Source organism: Calidris pugnax, unplaced genomic scaffold, assembly GCF_001431845.1.
Source record: "Calidris pugnax isolate Ruff unplaced genomic scaffold, ASM143184v1 scaffold197, whole genome shotgun sequence".
NCBI lineage: Eukaryota > Metazoa > Chordata > Aves > Charadriiformes > Scolopacidae > Calidris > Calidris pugnax.
This window is the reverse complement of record NW_015090936.1, coordinates 2,503,371-2,515,194: the sequence shown is the minus strand read 5'-3', so window position 1 is coordinate 2,515,194 and position 11,824 is coordinate 2,503,371. Positions and strand designations below refer to the sequence as shown.

The 11,824-nt window shown below is 38.8% G+C and overlaps 1 long non-coding RNA gene across 3 annotated transcripts in view; it reads right to left on the bottom strand.

Moving 5' to 3' along the window:
- The window catches only part of LOC106893607, a 32,417-nt gene that overhangs the window by 6,114 nt on the left and 14,479 nt on the right, over positions 1 to 11,824 (bottom strand). For 2 of the 3 annotated variants that reach the window (XR_001413112.1, XR_001413114.1), the window contains 4 exons: positions 6,874 to 7,032; positions 6,346 to 6,509; positions 3,784 to 3,906; positions 446 to 811 (listed from right to left, as the gene is read on the bottom strand). This is a non-coding gene — a long non-coding RNA (uncharacterized LOC106893607). The remainder of the gene's footprint in view (positions 1 to 445; positions 812 to 3,783; positions 3,907 to 6,345; positions 6,510 to 6,873; positions 7,033 to 11,824) is intronic. The other variant, XR_001413113.1, reaches the window with a different exon arrangement.

Here is an 11,824-nt window from a genome sequence, read left to right as displayed (position 1 = left end):
GAAATTTATAAGTACGCTGTCTTCACGCACGCTTCTGCTTAATGATGTTACCCAAATTGTAACCTTAAGATCTCAGAGGCTTTCTTCCAGACTTTGTGTCTGTCAGCATCTACAGACAAACTTCATGAGAGAGGGGCTGCTTATGATTTCTGTCTGTTCATACTCCTTCACAGATACTTTCTACAATGCCTGACTGAAACCTTCATTTATAATTTCAGTGTGGTGTAGTCTTTAGCGAGACCTGTGAATCATTCCCGTGTCTACTGTTGTAAAGGTAAGTAAACATAAAATCAGAACTAGGGAATGAGTATTTGCTGTTTGTTGGCTACCAACACAGCCTTTGATAGCATTGGGTATGGCATAATTCCTTTCAAATTAGCAAGGGGACTGTGAAGGTAACTCAAAGACTTCTTTAATTTGGCTATGTTACAAATAGTTCACTTACTTTTTTCCTCTTAGCCTGAGGTTCTTCCAAGGCGTATTCTGAGTACCAACAGTTAGAAGTCATTATTCCTTAGTTTCCTTGCTTACAAATTCCATTTTTCTCGGTTTTCCTTCTTCTTCCTGTTAAAAAAGTCTTTGCTTCAAGAAGCCTGAATCCCCAGTGCCTTGCTGCTAGTGCAGCCATTGCTGGCTGTGCAGCACAGATCTGAAGCATTATCATTTGGCCAGTCTTGCAGCTCCTGCCAGTCACGTATCACTGAAGCATGTAGGGATGCAAGTCAGTGTATGTAGGCGGGATATAGGCCAAGATGTTGCTGGAAAGGGTAGGAGAGTTCTAACTGGTGCTGCCTCCCTGCCTCTATGTACACTGGGAATAGAGGAGACAGGGATAAAAAACATTTTTATAGTTATCTGCAATAATATATATATAATATATATATATTAAAGTTTTGAAGGAAACTCATTTTGAAATTCTTGCTACAGTTTGGAACAAACAGCTGGTGAAAGTTAGGGAGAATAGCTCTTTGCAAGTGCTTTTGGAACACAGCACTTCCTTTGCAACATGCTGGTTGTACTGCAGGAACACAGCACTGTGACCTGAGCGCATACCACCTTGACCTCATGACCATAAGAAAAGTCATCAAAAGTTGTTGTTCCTGAAAGCATCGTTCAGAACACTGCCAGACTTGGTGTCATTGACCATGAGTCACAAATCTGATAATGCAATTTAAGATATTGAATCATATCCTCAACTTGTGATTCATTACGGGATTTAAATGCCACAAATGGTGTTCTGGACTCTATTCCAATATATATGTGTTCAGATACCCTTCCAAAATAAGCAAGTGACTAAGAGCCATAAATTCAGCTCACCTCAACCACTAATAGTGCCCAGAAAGATTATGCTTTAGCTTTTCTGGCAAGGGCAAGGCAATAAACATTCCAGTACGTACTGCCCCCCCTCAGATCGCCTTGCTATTTCACTCTGAGGATGCCAAAACTAAATTTTCAGCATTTCCAAGGAGGTTAATTCTGTTTCAGGCAAAGACAGGTAAAGTGACCTTACAGCTTTCATTAACCAGTGTGGTAAGACTCCATTTCTTGAGACACAGCCTGTAGATAATTGTGTTTGTGGTAAAGGATATGGGAGAACGCAAGTGATCTGCCCCACATCTGCTCTGAAGGGAGCGTGCAGCACCTGAAGAAAGAGGATTTCAGAGCAGATCTGACAGAGCACACTGCTTATGCACACGGTCAATGTACTGCCTTCATCTCCTGGGAGTAAAATACTGTTTTCTGGAAAGCGAACATTGCCTGTCAGATGCAATGTCTCTTCCAGAGCAATATTTTTCTAAGTTTTCTTTATCGGTGCACACCAACACACACTATCTCCCATCAGGAAGTCATTCATGGTTTGGAGTTGGTAGAACCATAATTTTGAATGGACCATTCAACAACTTTTGGGCCTGTGTTCAACAATAGATAAACTAAAAATCATGCCTTGTTGAGTCTGCCACTGTCACTGAATACCATCTGCTGCATAAACTATTGTACCTACTCCATGCGGTTCCTGTGAGCTGTGTTGTTTCTATTTAAACTTGTTTATTTTCTATAGACTCTCTGAGCACTGTATGCCCTCAGGACATAGATTCCCACATTGCTGTTTCCTCTTTTAACAGTTCCAGTAATGGCTCCCAATTACTCAGCCTTGCATACAGATGTGGAATGCAAGCATTCAGCTAATTTCAGCAAGTCATTTTGACGGATGACCCATTTATCAAACAGCAAACAAGCAGAAGGTCCAAATGCTAAAGGTGGACACTCACATCAGAAATGAGGTCTCCTGTACACACCAAGTCACAAAGAACATTTATAAGCTGGGGAGAAGATACTACTTGAGATCAGAAACTCACACTTCTTAACACATACTACTCCAACTGTGATAGCTGCAGAGTGGCTTTAAGTGGCCTCAGCACTGTTGTATTATAATAACATGGGGGTTTTTTTAGAATTGGAAATTGACCTATACTGACATAGAAAGATTTGGTAGATGAAATCTGAGCAAAATTGTATGGGATTTTATTGTGAAGCCACAAAATATTCTTGGTAAAAGAAGATTTTTTTTCTATGACTACTATTTGTAATTTGTTCTGTGCATCTGTTTACATCACTGTGTTATATTAATTGGTTATTAATGCAGTAGTTGATATAAAGAGCCAAATCTGCTAGATGTGAATGTGACTAAAGACTAGACCTCGAAGCTGCAGCTACTCCTCCTCTTACAACTGAATCTAAGCTACAATTTTATTGGCTTCACAATAGTTACTCTAAATTTCCACATGTGGGTGTGACTGGAGAGTCAAGCACAGCAAATATTAAGCACAACTTAAATAAAACTAAATAAACCTAACAGACATCCAAAACACAGTATGAAGATTAAGAGGGAGAACTGCTTGAATTGGAGTAAAATTTCATTTCGGTCCAACTGGCACATTTCATGTTATCGAACTACATACAACTCCTGATCATTTTGAAATGGGAAGTAAAGGTATGATGAGAGTTTATAGTGCGTATTAACAAGGAGAAAACAAATTCATAGGTGTCAACATCAAAGCAGCTTAGTAAAAAATGCTTGAATACATTTGCTTTTGAACTACTGCAGACAAAATAGTCTGTCAGTCCCTGACTGAAATGCACTGGTTGCAGCGTGTATCATCACAGTAGGTGCTGGACTTATATCAGATATGATATTTTGCGAAAAACTGCAGAGATAGTGGAATTGCCAGAAGATCTGTCTAGCAAGAGGTTCCAGTGTGAGGGGGATGACTAATCACCATGTCATGTGCAGGACCTAAATGGAAAGGATCACAGTACACTCTCAAAAATCTAGCATCAGTACCAAGAGGAATTTGGGGAATACAGACAGTATTGATAACGAAATCACATCAACCAAGTGCAGCTCCAGCAAAAATGCCATTTAAGGAGCAGAGTTTGACTGGTATAAAATAGGTGAGTCGGCACAGAGTATCAAAGTTCCCAGGAAAACTCCCTGGAAAAGAAGGGAGTTGAAGGCATTTCTGTTTCTCGATAATGTTCTGAAAACACACCAGGAGGACACTAACATTACACCTGATTTAATGAGAGATAGCGACATGCACCAAGGGTCCTAGCGGAGCAGCCTTTCCCTGGAGCCAAGAGCAGAGCTGCCTGATTTGGGACTAGGTTGGAAATTGTCCCCATGATTCAACATGTCCGAGAGTAGCACATCAAAGAGATCTAGTAATTAAAATAATCACACTATGAGCAATAACCATTTAGTTGCCTTTCCAGGAGTGTTACCTGCAATTATCTTGCTGAAATGTTGAGCTATAAATAGCTGTCAGAAGGAGCTTGCTGACGAAGAGTCCCAAAGCGCTGAACGGCAGGCGAATGGAAGTTGATTTAGACTGTCCTTACGCACTGCTGACGGATGATATATTTCAGAAGAAAAAAAGAAATTACACAGTGAAATACAGACACTTCAAAATGTTTGAGCTAAATTTACATTCATTTCTCAAATTAGTTATACAACACTATGCAGCTCTTAAAATACAGAGCTCCTGTTCATGATAAAGTTTGTGTAAAATTAATGTCACTAAGTGAGAGAGTGAGTGACCTGGAGTGCAGTGTGCTGGTGGCCAATCCCCCCTTTCTCCATGAAGTATGTGGTCCAGGTCTAATGCAGTGCTGCTGATTCCTTTCTGGTTCCTTTCCCCTCTCCTTTTAGTTAATTTCCTTTTCTGCTTGAATTAATTAACATTATTGTTCTGAGAAGAGAGTCTAGGGAAAATGTATTGTGTTATATCACATATTTTCTTAAATTTAATCCAAAGTTTATTTCAGCAAACCAAAGTAGTTCTTTTTCCTTGTGATTCTCATTTTCAGGGAGTGTAACAGGACTTCATTCAACTTGTGTTTGATCTACAGATTTTTCTGTGCCTTCCCAGAAGTATTATGAATATGGCACAAAACCCCAAATCACTATTTTCAATATTTATGATGTGTTCTGGCATTCTGGTGCAATGTATGTGAAAGCCTCAGCTAAGCTTTGCTCTCTGGTATATGCTCAGTTTTAACCAGAGGATTAAGCTGAGGCTATCAAGAGAGAGTTAAGCAAATGCTGACTATTGGCTCAGGTGGTGCCAAGGCACAGACCATGCAGCGATACAAAATGTGCACAAAGAAAAACTGAACTGCAGAATCTCATGCACAAGTCTGAGCTGTGCTGTTATGACTTTTGAAGTTAGAAGTTAGCCAGGCAGGATATCACTTGTCTCTTGTACTTTCAAACATTTCATTTTGCTTACTTTTAGATTAGCTACTTCATTTCAAAGGATACATGGATTCAATTACAAATTAAATTTTTTTGCACCTCTAACTTGACAGACCAATTCTCAGTTTCAGTATTGACAAGCTTTTCTGCCTAACAAAATAATTCACTGCAAATTATTTAATATGACCTGAGAGAACATTGTAAGACAGTAAAAATGGTTTACAAAATACAGTGTAGCATTCTGTTCTCCCAAAAGATTACAACAGGATGTGTTTGACAGCCTTGGTTTGTAAAATCATTCTGGTAACATTTATATGTACAAGAATTGTCAAACAGTGTTACTAGAAGTCAATTTTCATGTTCTCGCTTAATACAAGTGTAAAATATAGGTGACAAATTTCATTGTAGCCTGACAATTTTAGATATGCAATAGATATAATATCAAAAGTATGTCTTAAGCTAGAAGTGGCATTTTTAACAATTCTCAGCTGCCTCACATCCTTCACAATGTTTTGATCTTTTTGTAGCAGGACATGAAAAAGGTACACCAGAAAGCTGCCTCATGCTCTAACAAGCTATTTCCTATGAGCCAAACTTTTTAAATGCTGCATTCTTTGTTATTTCAAATCAGACCTGTGATAGAATAAACCTCACGAGAGTTCTGGTATATTCTAGGACAAAGAAAATTTCAAGGAACTGTCAAATTTCATAGTTTTCTATATTAGTAGTACTAGGCTCTCCCCTTTTTTTCCTCCTACATTGTCTTCTACCCTGTTAAATGTTCAAATGGTTACAATTTCTTATTCTGATCCTAGCAGTTGCCAAGGATGGGCTCAACTCTACCTCTATTCATCTTCATGATGGTGCTCTAGTTACCTGCAGAATCATGAAATCTGCTAAATTCTCACATAAAAAACAAACTAAATAGTTGGCCTCATGTAGTCCTTGCATGCCATATCTACATAAGCTCCCCAAGACCTGTGAAAATACTAATGGTGAATAGATATCTTCCCTTTGAGCCTCTTTCAAGACAATGCCATTGTATGAGGCTAAGGGAAACTGCATAGCCAGCAGCAGACACTAAGAGATAAGATTCAGTAACTTCATCTCTACTGTATATAAAATACACAAACATGTATGTATTTAATCACACAGAAGAAGTTTTTCTGCATGTTCAAACAGAACTTCCTGTGTTCCACCTTGTCTGTTGCCCTTTGTTCTGCCACCAGGCTCTACTGGGAAGAGCCTGACCCCATCCTCTTGACACCTGCCCTTTAGATATTTATAAATGTTGATAAGATCCCCTTTTCAGTCTTCTCCAGGTTAAAGAGACTCAGGTCCCTCAGTCTTTCCTCATAAGAGAGGTGCTCCATTCCCTTGATCATCTTTGTAGTCCTTTGCTCTACCCCCTAGAAGCTGTTTCCTGTCCTTCTTGAATCGGGGGCCCCAGAACTGGACACAGTAGTCCAGTAGTCTACTCACCAGGGCAGAGTAAAGGGGGAGGATGACCTCCCTCGATCTCTGGCCATGCTCTTTTTAATGCACACCCATATATACATATATAATTTTTGATACAATGAATTACCTACCTTATTCTGAGTTATCATGACTTGGACAATAATACTTTTCCTGCAGAAGTTTAGTGTGGGAGCGAAGAATCTATTTCCAGGGACAGGTAAGGAGGTTTGATATTTCACCTAATGGCTAGATGAAAATGATGCTGGTGCCCAATTTCCACAATCTTTTGAAAGTTCTGAAAGGACAGAAATGTAAAATCAGTTATACAGCAACGTGGTACTCCATTATATCCCACATATTATATTATTACTAACAAACTGTGATTTTTCATTTTTTGGTGGTGTTTTTGCATCTTTCCCCCACACACACCTCCCATGAATATATTCCAAAAATATAAGAAAAAGTTTTGATTCTATTAAAATAAAATGAAATGCCTGAGTTTGTATTGAGGGGAAATTACATCATAAAAAATATTTTATTGGCTGTGCAATCAAACTTTTACAGTTCATAAGGATTTGTGATGGTTCATGGCAACCCTGAGAAGGGACATCTCTTTGTACCAATGATCATTAGGAAGGCTTAAGACGCCTTTTTCTTACCTGCCATCCCCTGCCTGTGTGGATATTGCAGTTGAGTCAATTAAAATTCAGTTGCTTTGGAGACAGAGGCTGAAATGTTGTTATCCTTGTAGGGGGACAGAAAGGACGAAGGAGCTATACTTCACGTGCTCTGGACAGTCAAACTTGCTTTCCATCTGGCTAATGAAAATTAGACAGGAAAGGATGAGGGAAGGGGTTTCTGTCTTGAAAGAAAAGGTGAATACAGTGAGTACCTTCCAAAGAGGCATGTGACTCAGTGGAGACTTCAGTCCTGCAGTGACAGAGGATTACTGCAGCCTTAATGGAGCAGTTATATCAGGAGGTTTAGCAACTGGGTCTGAGCGGCAAAGGAAGACCTGGAGGCAGATATACCTGCAAGTGTTTGTGCTGCAAGGCAGCAGTTATAAACAAAATAACTCTCTTGTCTAGATTATTGCTGGAGATCGGTAAAAAATCCCCCAGAATTAAGCGTTTCCTAGTCTAGTGGGAGGTGTCCCTGCCCATGGCAGGCGGTTTGGAATTCAATGATCTTTAAGGTCCCTTCCAACTCTAACCATTCTATGATTCTATAAGTTGGTTTTGTTTTTTTTTTTTAAATTATCTTTTTTAACTGCAGTTTGAAGTTGCCCATTAAAACTTTACACCTATGCTATTAATTACAGTATGTGGTAACAATATTTTGACCATGTTACATAGATTTTTTAGAGGGGAAAAGAAGCCAGATGATCCAACAGAGTGGTGCAGTCATCTCCCCAGCAAGCATCAGTGCCTCAAGATTGTCTGTCTTGACAGAATATTAGTGATGATCATTCAAGAGTAAGGCAGTGGCTAAGCAAAATCTTTTAGTTATGACTCTTACATGATCAAAACAAACTTTTCAAGTTAATATTTATAACTAGCATCTTTACAGATGAGGAAAAAGTGACAAGGTCATACTAGCATTTCTTCAATATGCATTTGCCAAATGAATAATTTATTTTCACACTACTTTAAAAAAGACTGTCATTACTGCATCCTATTTTCACATTTGAAGAAAAAGAATCATAGAAACTTCTCTTTTACAGTGCTTAAATGGGCTATTAATACTGTTTTTCTGTTTTGCTGGAAAGTTATTTATATTAATTATCAGTTTTTCTTAAAAGAAAATAAGTTCCTTGGTTATTCACTGAGAAAAGTACCTCACCAAGGTGCAACACCAAGGAGAGCCTTTTTGCCAGGAAACCTTCTCCCACATTAGCCACTGAAGCAGCTAAAAACTACTCCTTCCCAGCAGCCCATTTTATTCCTTACTATCAGCTGAAGACGGCTACATGCACTAGACTAAGAAGTTCATTGCACTTTTCAGTGTGAGCATTTTTTTTCTGGTTCTGTGCAGCTGCCAACCTGTCTGCTCTCCCGAACGTTATGGGACTCTGACAATTTCTAGTGATGACAAAGTAATTCAGCACTGTCTGTGTTTATTCCTCCAGGAATACGCCGCTTTAGCAGAAGCATATTTGCAATGTGCGTGACCTTTGCTCTCCTTAATAATTCTTTTTGACAAAATAGAGAGAAAGGGTAGCATTTTTAATGGAAGCTGTATTAACTGCTACATCTTCCTGATTTAGAAACGGGTAAAAAACCCCCTCAGATTTATTTAATCCCATCTAAAATGCATGCTTTTCATAAAGTTACCGAGCAAATCAGAGAAGCCCAAGAGGGCTAATTTGTTCTAAAGTTGATAGCTAAAGGTGGAGCTGGTTTGTTGGAATTGTGGGTCTGAGCTGCTCTCAAAGGAAACACAATCACTAGTACAAAGCCAATGCTTCTAGAAATCTTGGCTCAGATCCGTTGGACCACCATGCCTACACCAGGAGAGGAAGAAAATTTTCTTTAACATTCTATTTGTCTTTCTGAACTTCTAGGGCTGAGCAGTTCATTACTGAGGTAGTCCCAGGACAGTTCTGCCTCCATGCTCCCCTAGAAGTTATGAGCAGCCAAGAACAACTGAAGAACTATCAACCAGCATTAGCTGCACAATAAAGTTGGATGAAGATGCAGGCTAAAAAAAAATATCTCATACTACTGAGTGGTACATGCTAGCAAATAATGACATTTTAATAGTGGCCACCTGCCATTAAGATACAGTCTGGTTTAAGTGTTTTTTACATGCCCACCTTTGCCACAGTAGGACAAGAATACGGCTGTTGTCATGAGAGTGTAGGGCAGCTTCTCTGATCTGAGTGGAAGTTCAACCCCATTCCCTGAAGGTTTCTGTCATCGTTCTAAACAGCTACCTTTATATCTTTCTATTGAAAAACTGGAATGCTAAAAAAAAGAAATCATTTTTCTTATTTCTGCATTTTCAAATTCAGTGAGCGTCTCTTTCCACTGTTCCTAATGGACCATAGGCTGAAATTACTATCATCTGTTTATTCATCCAAGCAGCAGCATCATTCATTCTTTGAGCACAAATGTAGCCTCCTGCACCAAAGCAATACAATTGTCTTGCTCTGCATCACAGAAGAGATTCATTTTTATTCAGATTCTTATCTATCTAGTTAGTTAGGCAAATTTTGGTCAAACTAAGAGAATCAAATACAGATCTAGAGCCTGCAAAGCACTCCCTAATCAATAAGATTGTGTTTAAACGTGGTTTTTAAATTATTTGTTAAGGAATTGTTTTTAAACAGAGATAAAAACTGAAAAATTACTCCTAAGCATATTTCTGGCTTTAGGGGAGCCTTGACTGAAAACCCAAGATTTTGTGGCCTGTCAGACCCTGTGTCCTTAAAACACTCTGAGAAGATTTCAGTATAAAAGCACTTGCAAGTTTGGGGACTTAAGTACTGAGTTCTGAGCTGAACTTCTGTGTGTGGACTTATCACTATTTGCCATACTGGTAGTTGGTTTTGGAACAAAACGGGGAAAAATCCCCCCCAAGTCTTGAAAAATCAAGTGTTTTTTTGTTCAAAAGGAACTGCAGTTTTTTAGCAACTAATGCTGTTTAAATAAGCATGGGCTAACAGTGAAAATAATGTCTACGGTCTGGTTACACAAGTAAGCTATTTTAATTGTTGCTATTGGAAGACAAGTATCAGCATACTACATCTTAAATCATCTGGAAAAATGTATTCCTTGGCTTTTTTTCCATTGAATGAAATGTTGTTTAAAACAGAGAAAACAGTTCGACTTCCTTATATGTTTTTAGTGTGTCTTCAGGGCATTGCTATTTATTTTGCAAGGTCAGAGTAACTGTATGCTATTCATTTCACTGAATTTTTGAAATATGGCCTAGCAACTATCTATTAAAGTGACTGATTGACTAAAGTGCATAGTAGTTTTGTCTATTGTAGGCTACAGCCGGTGATATTTTAGAACTATTTGCTTTTACATTTACATTAGTTCTCTACTTGGCTATTTTGCCTAATTATAGCTTTAGAGGCATTCTAAAAGGCGAAAAAGGGTCCATATTAAAAAGTAACAGATGAGTAAGAATGATTATAAAAATAAATAATGACAACAACTAAAGGGTAAAATGTCCCATTGTGGTTTTCCCTAATTGCCAAATAGCACTGACGAAGTAGATTTCTCAGTTAAAACATCTTTAGGTTTTTGGTACCTGAGCATAATCTTGATGGCTGCACTTTGATAAATGGATTTAGATAGTTTTTTGGTCAGGTTGTATATATACTGGAGAACTACTGAGCCAATTTGTAATAGAAGGCGGCTGGGAAGGTCATGTAATCTTCACTTCATATTTTTATATATTTTCTCTTGCTTTGATTGCTATCACAGATGTATTCAGAATGCCATCTTCATATATTCGTTCATCCAAACCTGCATCCAAGTTACTATATTCAGGCTCACTACCTCAGAATTATGACTAATAGAGGACAAGGAGCCAAACAGGAGACTGTGACTTGCTGGGGCATTTCTGGGTAAGCAGGCTCAGCATAATTTTATACTGCACATTTGGCAGATGTGGTCACTGCCTACCCTGCGGCAAGTTCCCCTTTCACATCCTCTGATGTGGATAGTTTGAACCATTCTTTTAAGATCTATTTCCATGTCTCTTCCCCATCCCCACTGCCAACAGACTCCTACTCTTCATAGTGCCTGAGAAGCTCATAAAATTACATGAAGTACGCTTATGTATACAGATGTATGTATATAGGTGTATAAGGATGGATCATGGTCATGTCTCAACATGAGCCATGGTCTGTGCTCTGTTTTGCCTGGGATAACAGCAGCCCATCTCTGCCCCAGAGCCAACAGAGGTACATTACACAGGCTCTCAATTCCTCTAAGACACACAGCCCATATTACAACCATAAGCTACTGTATTACTGCAGATTGCTAAGCCTTAGGGTCTGTATGTCCTATTCAACCCTGTAAAACTGGATTATGTATGACACCCAAACTGGCTGCTTGAGCTAGCATTGCCCTGATCAACAGACACAATAAGCCTGGTCTACAGTTATGGTCTCCTTCCATACATCTGTACAGACACTGTATTTTAAGGTATATACTTTTTGAAAAGATGAAACAGAGTACATTTGAAATAAGACCTTTTTCATAAAATGAACTCACATTATTAGCTGCACCAGACTCTCTGCAATATCTGGCAACTCCCTTCCTGCCACTGCAGTGGGCGGCCAGCAAGGACAAATGAGCTGGAAGAAATTAGAATCTGTACCGATGTAGACCCATTAGCCTCTTGAATAACAGCCTTGCAGCAGTCCTGCCTTCTCCTGAGAAATTCAGCCCAGCCAGGATGTTTGAAAAGTATATCCAGTCTAAAGCTAGTTTTAGAACTTCTGTGGTTCTGTTTGCCAGTCTCATAACTAACTGTGCTATCGTTTATGCTGAACACTTAATTAAAAGCAATTTCAGATTATTTACTACTACATCTAGAATGGGTAGAGGAACAGAATAGATGTCAGGAGAGCAGGAAAAATCCATGAACAGC